The sequence below is a fragment of the Somniosus microcephalus genome, unplaced genomic scaffold, assembly GCF_052327205.1.
Source record: "Somniosus microcephalus isolate GS21.2 unplaced genomic scaffold, FLI_Smic_1.0 unresolved_chr3, whole genome shotgun sequence".
In the NCBI taxonomy this organism is placed as follows: domain Eukaryota; kingdom Metazoa; phylum Chordata; class Chondrichthyes; order Squaliformes; family Somniosidae; genus Somniosus; species Somniosus microcephalus.
The window spans coordinates 21121498-21132299 of NW_028225181.1; the positions used below are offsets into that span (position 1 = coordinate 21121498).

A 10802-nucleotide genomic window follows, 5' to 3' on the forward strand; every position below is an offset into this window, starting at 1 on the left:
AATCCCAAGATGTCAGCAGCGAACCCAATGAGACAATCAATGATCCGGAACAGCAGACAGAGGGATCCGCAGTGCAGCGACCGAAGAAGAAAGAGTCAAATTGGACCCCTCCGGAGGGTCGCTGCCCTAAGCTTGACATGTATGCTCAAGCTGTCAGGAGATGCATCAATGCCAGATTCATCAGCCGCACTCACAAGACAGTCCAGAATGTCACCCGAGCACAACGCAACGCCATCCACGCTCTCAAGACCAACCGCAACATCGTCATCAAACCAGCAGACAAAGGAGGTGCCATCGTCATACAGAACAGAACGGACTATTGCAAAGAAGTATGCCGACAACTGGACAACCAGGAACACTACAGACAGTTACCCGCAGATCCGACCAAAGAACACACCCGCCAACTCAACAGACTGATCAAAACCTTCGATCCAGACATTCAAAGCATCCTACATGCTCTCATCCCACGTACTCCCCGCGTGGGTGACTTCTACTGCCTCCCAAAGATACACAAAGCCAACACACCTGGACGTCCTATCGCATCAGGCAATGGAACCCTGTGTGAGAACCTCTCTGGATATGTCGAGGGCATCCTGAAACCCATCGTACAGGGAACCCCCAGCTTCTGTCGCGACACTACAGACTTCTTACAGAAGCTCAGCACCCACGGACCAGTTGAACCAGGAACACTCCTCGCCACGATGGACGTCTCGGCACTCTACACCAGTATCCCCCACGATGACGGCATCGCTGCGACAGCCTCAGTACTCAACACCAACAACAGCCAATCTCCAGACGCCATCCTACAACTCATCCGCTTCATCCTTGACCACAATGTCTTCACCTTCGACAACCAGTTCTTTACCCAAACACACGGAACAGCCATGGGGACCAAATTCGCACCCCAATACGCAAACATCTTCATGCACAAGTTCGAGCAAGACTTCTTCGCTGCACAGGATCTCCAACCAACGCTATACACCAGATACATCGACGACATTTTCTTCCTATGGACCCACAGCGAAGAATCACTGAAAAGACTACACGATAACATCAACAAGTTCCATCCCACCATCAAACTCACCATGGACTACTCCTCAGAATCAGTCTCATTCCTGGACACACGAATCTCCATCAAAGACGAACACCTCAGCACTTCACTCTACCGCAAGCCCACGGACAACCTCACGACGCTTCACTTCTCCAGCTTCCACCCTAACCACGTTAAAGAAGCCATCCCCTATGGACAAGCCCTGCGAATACACAGGATCTGCTCAGACGAGGAGGAACGCGATGGACACCTACAGACACTGAAAGACGCCCTTGTAAGAACGGGATATGACGCTCGACTCGTCGATCAACAGTTCCGACGGGCCACAGCGAAAAATCGCATAGACCTCCTCAGAAGACAAACACGGGACACAACCAACAGAGTACCCTTCGTCGTCCAGTACTTCCCCGGAGCGGAGAAACTACGCCATGTTCTTCGCAGCCTTCAACATGTCATCGATGACGACAAACACCTCGCTAAGGCCATCCCCACGCCTCCACTACTCGCTTTCAAACAGCCGCCTAACCTCAAACAGACCATCGTTCGCAGCAAATTACCCAGCTTCCAGGAGAACAGCGACCACGACACCACACAACCCTGCCACAGCAACCTCTGCAAGACATGCCAGATCATCAACACAGATACCATCATCACACGTGAGGACACCACCCACCAGGTACATGGTACATACTCATGTGACTCGGCCAACGTTGTCTACCTCATACGTTGCAGGAAAGGATGCCCCGGAGCATGGTACATCGGCGAGACCATGCAGACACTGCGACAACGGATGAACGGACACCGCGCAACAATTACCAGGCAGGAGTGTTCCCTCCCAGTCGGGGAACACTTCAGCAGTCAAGGACATTCAGCCTCCGATCTTCGGGTAAGCATTCTCCAAGGTGGCCTTCGAGACACACGACAACGCAAAATCGTCGAGCAGAAACTGATAGCCAAGTTCCGCACCCATGAGGACGGCCTTAAACGAGATCTTGGGTTCATGTCACGCTACATGTAACCCCACCTGATGCAGGGTCATCCAGACTCGAGTCGACATTGGCTTGTTCTCTCTACACAGATGCGACTGGACCTGCTGTGATTTCCAGCCAAAAAAAATGTTTTTTGTCTGTTTTTTTGTCTTTCATACAGACCCCAGCATCTGCAATATTTGACCCCTTGTGACCCCACCTCATTGTTCTTTGATGTAATGTTTCCCTGACTGACCTGTTTGGACACCATTCACACCTTTGGCTGCTGTGATTATCTCTCTGCCGAGGTGTGATAAATGGCAGTTGGACAGGTTACCTGTAAACATCTGACATGATTCTCTGACTATATAAGCTGTGTCTTTATGCATTTCTCCACTTCACCTGAAGAAGGAGCAGCGCTCCGAAAGCTTGTGATTTCAAATAAAGCTGTTGGACTATAACCTGGTGTTGTGTGATTTCTTACATTTGTCCACCCCAGTCCAACTCCGGCATCTCCACACCATGCCTGAAAGGGTGGTAGAGGCAGGAACCCTCACAACATTAAAGAAGCATTTAGATGAGCACTTGAAATGCCACAGCATACAAGGCTACGAACCAAATGCTGGAAGCGGAGGAGATGTAACACCTGCCCCTATACCTCCCCCCTTCCCACTGTCCAGGGCCCCAAACACCCCTTCCAGGTGAAACAGCGATTTACTTGTACTTCTCGCAATCTAGTATACTGTATTCGCTGCTCACGATGCGGTCTCCTCTACATTGGGGAGACCAAACGCAGATTGGGTGACCACTTTGCGGAACACCTCCGTTCAGTCCGTAAGGGTGACCCCGAGCTTCCAGTCGCCTGTCACTTTAATTCACCGCTCCATTCCCACTCGGACCTCACCGTCCTCGGCCTCTTGTATTGTTCCACGGAAGCTCAACGTAAACTCGAGGAACAGCACCTCATCTTCCGATTAGGCACTTTGTAGCCTTCCGGACTCAACATCGAGTTCAACAATTTCAGATCATACCCTCGGCCCCTATCACTTTTTTCTTGTAATTCTTCCACTCCTTTCCCCCCCCCCCTTTCCTTTTGTTTCTCTCTCCCACCTGGCAGCTATCTCTTGCCCTGCCAGTACACTTCACACCTAATCTCAGCCTATTACCATCTCGTCTAGCTTCATATACCTTTTATTGTCTCTTCTACCTCTTTTGTCTCTTTCACTTCTTTTGTCCGATCGCAGCCCTGCCTTCGCTCTATTTTCTTTTCTTTCCAGTTTTGAAGAAGGGTTCGACCCGAAACGTCAACTCAAATTTCTCTCCACGGATGTTGCCTGACCTGCTGAGTTTTTCCAGCATTTTCTGTTGTTATTTAGAATAGACAGGGCTTGATGGCTGGTGCAGACACGATGGGCCGAAGGGCCTCTTTCTGTGCTGTATAACTCTATGGCCTAGGAATTCAGTATAGCCACGTTTGGGGCGCTACAGCATGGCGTTCGCTAACTTTTGCGCCCGGCGCAACTTAGCGCCACCTTCGCCGATATTCAGTTGCATCGCCCCAAGAGGTTGCTGCTGCGCTAAAGCAGGCGATGCACGACTATCATTAGGCGCTAAGCTGGCGATCCAGGGCACAAACACCAAAGGCGGGCGCAGCGCAGGTGCGGCGAGTTGCTCATTGAGGGCAGACAGTCAGGCGCCGGTCAGCACTTAAAGGGGGAGGGTGGAATTGTTTGGCTGCCACGCCCTGCACACTGCAGCCCTAAGGCAAGGCCTGAACACTGCTTCTGGAACTGCTCCACGCCCAGGAGAATGGAGAAGGCCAGGGAGAGAGCGCAGCGCTTCGGCGAGGGTGACCTGAGGCTGCTGGTTGGCGCAGTGGACCGCAGGCGCCATATCCTCTTCCCTGAGGGTGGCAGGAGGCCGCTGCCCGCCGAATATCGGAACGCATGGAGGGATGTGGCAAACAGGGTCACGTCCAACAGCATGGTTGGCAGGACACCAACCCAGTGCCGGAAAAAATTCAACGACCTCACTCGGGTTGTCAGGGTGAGTACCCTTTCCAGTATCCTCCTCATCCCTGCATGTGCACCTCACTTTATGGCCAAAGGGGCCTGAAAGCCCTAATGGCCAGCCCTCATCCAGCAGCTATGGGACTGTCATGAAAAGCACTTGCGCATTCAGGACTTTAGACACTGTCAGGGCTATTCCACCATGGGAGGCAGTGCGGGCAAGATCAGGGCTTGACACTGTCAGGGCTATTCGACCATGGGAAGCAGTGCGGGCAAGATCAGGGCTTGGCACTGTACTTAGAGGCCGTCCTTTCTCTTGCAGGGCAAGCTGGCGCATAACAGAAGACAGCAGCAACAGACCGGGGGAGGCCGTCCTGACCTGAAACAGCTGAGCGACCTCGAGCAGCGAGTGGAGCGGATCATGGCAGGCCGGCTGAGTGGCCCCGTCGCCACTGGAGATGCTGACCCTGTTCTGGGCACCAATGGTAAGGTCATCACCTTTTTGACCTCTCTCTTTCCACTTGCGCCTCACACCAGCATCCTTTGCCACTATCGAACCAATGCAGTGCACAGCAGCACTCATGCCTCCCTCGCTGCCGCCCTGTCCTCACTCTAAAGCAACTCTTGTGCCTCCCTGCTTTCAGATGGTGACTCGCCAGGTGAGGAGGCGGCCCCTCAAGCTGGCACTGTGTCCGAGTCAGACATAGAGGAGGAGGAAGAGGAAGCCTGCCCATCAGGGACACCCTCAGCTGAGGCGGCCCATGGCCATGATGGTGACACATCTTCCCTGGAGGGGAGCAGGGGGGAAGGGTCGGAGGAGAGTGAAGCTCCGGGGACCAGCAGGCTGCATCAACGCGGGAGGGGTGGAGAAGCTCGGCGGCCTTCTCCCCGGAGGGTGAGTGCGGCCTCCAGTCCTGCTACGGTGAGCGCAGAGGAGGTGCGGCTCCTAGTGGAAATGGGCGCCCAGGCTGAGCACAGGCACACTGAGCTCATGGCTGCAGTGGCAAGGATGCCTGACTCCATAGAGTCACTGGCAAGGAGTGTGCAGGAATTCGGGGCAGCACAGGCCAGGAGTCTGCAACAATTCAGTGCAGCACAGGCCAGGAGTCTGCAGGACTTCGCGGCAGCACAGGCTAGGAGTCAGCAGGACTTCGCTGCATCACAGGCGGCTTCTAGCCAAGTGCTCAGTCGTGCCATGCATTCACTGGCTGGTGTCATGCAGACACAGACCAGGGCCACACGGGCACTAACTGCTGCCACCCTCGCTGGATCGGCCAGGCATCGCCGGGGCACTCGCCGCTCCGCAGCAGCCCAGCAGTCTGGGCTTCAGCAGATTGCTGCGCATGCTGCAGTCCTGGCCCGTGCGAGTGCCAATGTATCAGCCGACCAGGTAGTGCCTGTGATCTGTCAGGTTGGCAGCATTCCTGCAGCCAACACTGTCACTCCTCCATTGCAGCTGCCACCAGCCGTTGGACAGACTGATGCCCCCCGCGCCCCACAGCGACTGGGAACCGTTCCCCTCTACCAGTCGCGGGGGGTGCCAGGCGCACAATAGGCTGACGCCACTGAATTTCCGGTTCAGGGCGCACAAAGGGTGTTGCACCATGAAATGACGTCAGGATCTGTGCGCGCAGCTGAGCGTGCGCAAAGGTTTTGCGCCGCCGCTAAATCTTAACTGAATTTCGCGAGAGGCACAGATCGCGCCGCGCCCGGGCGTTAGCCGCTTAGCGCCCCACTTCTCCTCCTCCTAAGGCGCTAGCGGCTGGCGCAAACAACTGAATTTCTAGGCCTATGACTCTATATATATGGGCTAGAAATTGAGTAGCGCCCCAATTGAGGTGCTAACTTCGCCGGGGCGCGCGCCCTGGGAAAATTAGCGCCCCCGCACCGGAAATTGAGTGGTTGCGCCCCAAGAGGGAAGCGGGGCGCTACTGGAAGCGCCCCACATCCCTCTTGGGGTGCCGTGAGTGAATATCGTGGCACTACGTGCCGCAGCACCACACGCTGCGGCACGTCGCGTCACGGTATTGCAGGCCTTCCTCCCCTTCTTAAAGAGGAGGGGCCTTGTGCAGCGCGACCTGGGGCCCAGCTGGGCCCCCGGGGATCGGGAGTGCAGGCAAAAGAGCCCGGAACCCAAGAGAAGTGCCGGGCTCTTGGAGCGCAGCCGGCACTCCGCAGGGGGGGGGGTTCAGGAGGCCGGGGACAGGAGCGTAGGCAGGTGCTGGCAGGCGGCCAGCAACAAAAATGGTCGCCCCGCACCTCGTCTTTACATTGCGCCTCCCCGGCCGCAGGTACGCCCCCCTGACCCTGTCGGACATAGCGTCCGGCAGTAAATCAGGGGGCGCTCCCGAGGATCGCGGCCGGGGCGTGAGCGGGGCGCTGCGCACACCAATGACGTCATCGCCAGCGGCGCAGCGCTACCGGCTAGCGCCACCACTAACCTCCCGCTGAATTTTGCGGGAGGCGTGGGCAGTGCCACGCCCGGGCGCAAGTTGGTTTGCGCCCCACTAAGCGCCCTCTTAAGGCGCTAATGGGTGGCGCTGCCAACTGAATTTTTCCCCCTCTGACTCTATGTCCAGACCGGGGAGCAGTGGGGGAAAATCCCAGGCAACTTCCTGAGAGAAGAATGAGTTAGACAGAACAAAGCCCTTCTGAAGAGGTGGCCAGTTTGAAACTTACCCCCTTTGTTCCAATGGGTTATCCCGGTGAACTCTGCCTCCGTACGGCCAATTTGATTTGCCTCAGAGTCCTAAAGAGGCCGATGCAAGGTTCGGAAGCAGACTGCTCCTGTGGCTCTCTGGGGAGTGTCTTGTTTGTGAAAATCTTGTTGACTTCCTCTGATGTCACAGGTAATGTGAGAAGATTGTTTGACTAACTGCAGCAGGCAAGACCAAGCTCGCCCAGCCTTTGTGCCGATCAGTGCGTTGGCTTGGTGGGGGGTGCGAGGTAGAAAGGTTGAGAAACGAGACAAGGAACTTGCAGCAGTACAGAAAGAAAGACATGCATTGACACACCGCCACTCTATCTCAGTACATCTCAAAGCATTTCACAACAGCTGAAATTGTTGTGTATGTACCTTTATAAGGGAAGAACTGATTTTATACTGCAGTACCGGCAGTGACCACCCCTGTATAAAAGGCCCTAGCAGGCTTCTGTACTTCAGTCTGACGTTACCCTCTGTTCAGTAAAATACCTGTTAAACTGTTTTCCCGAAGTCCGTGTATTATTTAGGCGCGGACTTTACAGTGGCGACGAGCAAGTTCGAACTCACCGGCAGAGTTACATCACCTCACGGGGATCTCACCCTGAGAAGAAGTTTCTTGGAGGTCGAAGTCTGAGCAACGGGCGTCGACCGCGGGCAACTGCCCAAGGATCCATCGGTGTTCGGAGAATTGCGGGAGAGGCTGTGGAGAGCTGAGCTTGGCTCCCCAGTTAAGGTGTTCCAGCAAATCGTGCTGGTAGCAGGTAGCGCGCTGGCCTTTCCGGATTGCGGCGGGCTCAAGCTCGATCGAGCAGCTCTACAAATCGGGCCGCGCAGCGTCGCCGGGAAAAGAAAACAAGAGAGAGAGGGTGGAGCGCACAGGGCACGGTCGGTGCTCGAGAACAGGACAGCGGAGAGAAACCAAACGGGGGGGGAAGGAAAGCGAGATGCGCCAAAGCTGCGGGTCGCCGCCATTACCCTATAGAACGCTAGGAGCAGCGTGGCAGTAAGGGGAAGAAGCAAAAGCGCGGGAGGCGCCATTTTATCCCGTTGGGGAAGAAGCAAAAGCGCGGGAGGCGCCATTTTATTCCACTGGGGTAGAAGCAAAAGCGCGGGAGGCACCATTTAAAATCGCCCAAGATGCCAAAAAGTGGCAGTATCACTGCTTTCGACAACAAGGTAGAAGACTGGACCACGTATGTGGAAAGAATTGAAGTGTACTGCAAGGCAAATGAGGTGGCTGATGGAAAGAGGGCGTCGGTATTATTAAATCTGATGGGTGCGAGTACGTACGGCCTATTGCGGAATTTAATTACCCCAGCTAAACCAATGGAGAAAAGTTTTGAGGAGATTGTTCATATCTTACAGGAACACCTAAACCCTACACCACTGCTGATAGCAGAAAGATTCAAGTTCCATAAAAGAATTCAGCACAAAGATTAGAGCAATGCTGACTATCTTACGGAACTATGCAAGCTTTCGAAGCACTGCCAGTTCGGAGCAGGACTGGCAGACACCTTACGGGATAAGTTTGTCTGCGGGCTCCAGAGTGAAGGAACCCAGAAATGATTACTTTCAAAAAAGGACCTGACGCTAGAACAGGCTTTCAGTGTGGCAGTATCCTACGAAGCAGCAGCACGGGGAGCTGCGGAAATACAACAGAAACCACAAGAATACAGCGCTAACGAAATGGCGTATGGAGCCGAAAAGTGCTATCGCTGCGGCAGAACAACCCATGAGCAGAAGGACTGCTGGTTTAAAGACAAAATATGCAGGCAATGCGGGAAAATGGGACATATAGCAAGAGTCTGCAGGTCGGGAAAGAAGACCAACACGACAAGAACTACTAAGGAACAGTACAGGAAAGTAAAGAAACTGACAGCCAGTAGTTCCGAAGATCAGGAGAGTGATAAGGACTCCGGGAGCAGGCGACTAAGTTGTTTAAAATTACACAACGTGATCGCAAAAGAAGATCACCGAACCATTTGGGTCACCCTCATGATAGCAGGGTCCCCAGTGAAGATGGAATTGGACACAGGATCAGCCCTAACTGTCATGAATCGACGAGACTATGAGCAGCTATTCTCACACATACCCTTAAAGGACACGTCCATTGTATTGAAGACATACACGGGGCAAAAGGTCTACCCCAGAGGAAAAATAAGGGTGCCAGTTGAATATAACGGAAAGGAAACACAGAAACTATGCATGTATATACTACGAGATGGAGGACCACCATTATTGGGACGTGAATGGATCCGAAGACTACAATTGGATTGGCATTCCATTCTGGCACTAAGTGTGACTGACAAAAAAGATGATGACGTCGCACCTGGACGTCTGTCACAAATTCTATCTGACGTGGGAGAGGTGTTCCAACAAGGGCTTGGGACTCTAAAAGGAGTAAAGGCAACCATAAAGATTGAGGATAACGCAACCCCAAAATTTTTCAAGGCCAGACCGGTGCCATATGCGATACGCCCAGCCGTGGAAGCTGAACTGGAGAGTCTGGAGTGTTCGGGGGTGCTGTCTAAGGTGGACTGGAGCAAGTGGGCCACACCCATCATTCCTGTAATGAAGGAAGCATTGAGCAGCACACCTGGGGAGCCAAGGAAGGTTCGCATCTGTGGGGACTTCAAGGTGACTGTGAACCCAGTCCTGCACACAGTACATTATCCGCTTCCGCGGATAGAAGATATTTTCGCCTCACTATCTGGAGGGAAACGTTTTACAAAGATTGACCTGGCTCAAGCGTATCTACAAATGGAGGTGGAAGAAGCATCTAGGAAATACCTCACGATAAACACTCACAAAGTCCTTTACCAGTACAATCGACTGGTATTTGGGGTAGCATTGGCCCCAGCTATGTGGCAGAGGGCAATGGAACAAGTCCTGCAAGGGATCCCGGGGACCCAGTGTTATTTGGACGACATCCTGGTTACGGGCGAAAATGACAATGGACACCTTGCCAACCTGGAACAGGCGCTCATGAGATTACAGGAATATGGGCTACGAGCCAACCGCCCCAAATGCGAGTTCTTCAGGAGACAAATCTCGTATTGTGGCCACATGATTGATGAGGAAGGGTTGCATAAGTCGCCGGACAAGATTGAGGCTGTAGTCAAGGCTCCAGCACCAGAAAATGTGTCGCAACTGAGGTCGTTCCTCGGGTTGGTGAACTACTACCATAAGTTCTTGCCGAATTTATCTACAATTCTGCACCCACTGAACGCCCTCCTTCAAACTGGTGTAACATGGAAATGGAGTGATGAGTGTAAGCGTGCCTTTCAGGAATGTAAATGCCAAATCACTTCAAAAGAAGTATTGGCCCACTACAACCCAACACTACCGATTCGGTTGGCATGTGATGCGTCACCTTACGGCATTGCAGCGGTGCTGTCACACAAATTCCGTGACGGTTCAGAGAGGCCAGTAGCCTTTGCATCGCGCTCGCTAACCTCAGCCGAGCGTAACTACGTCCAGATTGACAGGGAGGCCCTCAGCCTGGTGTGGGGGGTGAAGAAGTTCAATCACTATCTGCACGGGCAGAAATTCACTCTACTGACTGATCATCAACCCCTGGTCTCAATTTTTAACCCAAAGAAGGGCGTTCCGGTGATGACGGAGCAACGGCTGCAAAGATGGTCACTTTTTCTAGGGGCACATCAGTATGACATAGAATACAAAGGTACGAAACAACATGGAAACGCTGATGGGTTGTCGCGCCTACCGTTGCCTACGGTAGAGGAAGCACCTGCAGTGGACCCTGTGGAGATATTCCATGCGACCATAGTCGAATGTTTGCCTGTTACAAACGCAAGTATTGAGAAGGAAACCCGAAATGACCCGACACTCTCTCGGGTCTATGATTTGACGGTGAAGGGATGGCCAGCATATGGCGACTCACTGTTGCCAGCATTCTCGCCAAGGAGGGAACAGCTGTCAGTGTGCCGGGGAACCTTGATGTGTGCATCCCGAGTGGTAATTCCACCCAAGTTGAGAGATAGAGTACTCAATGAGCTTCACGAGGGTCATCTGGGAGGGGTAAAAATGAAGAGCCTAGCCAGGGCGTT

The 10802-nt window shown here is 53.5% G+C and overlaps 1 protein-coding gene across 1 annotated transcript in view; it reads right to left on the reverse strand.

Moving 5' to 3' along the window:
- LOC147091288 (lysophosphatidic acid receptor 5-like) overlaps window positions 1-6842 on the reverse strand; it is a 61822-nt gene extending 54980 nt beyond the window's left edge. The window contains exon 1 of the mRNA XM_085976711.1: window positions 6708-6842. The gene's annotated coding sequence lies outside the window, so the exon portion shown is untranslated. The remainder of the gene's footprint in view (window positions 1-6707) is intronic.
- Window positions 6843-10802: the final 3960 nt, after the last annotated feature.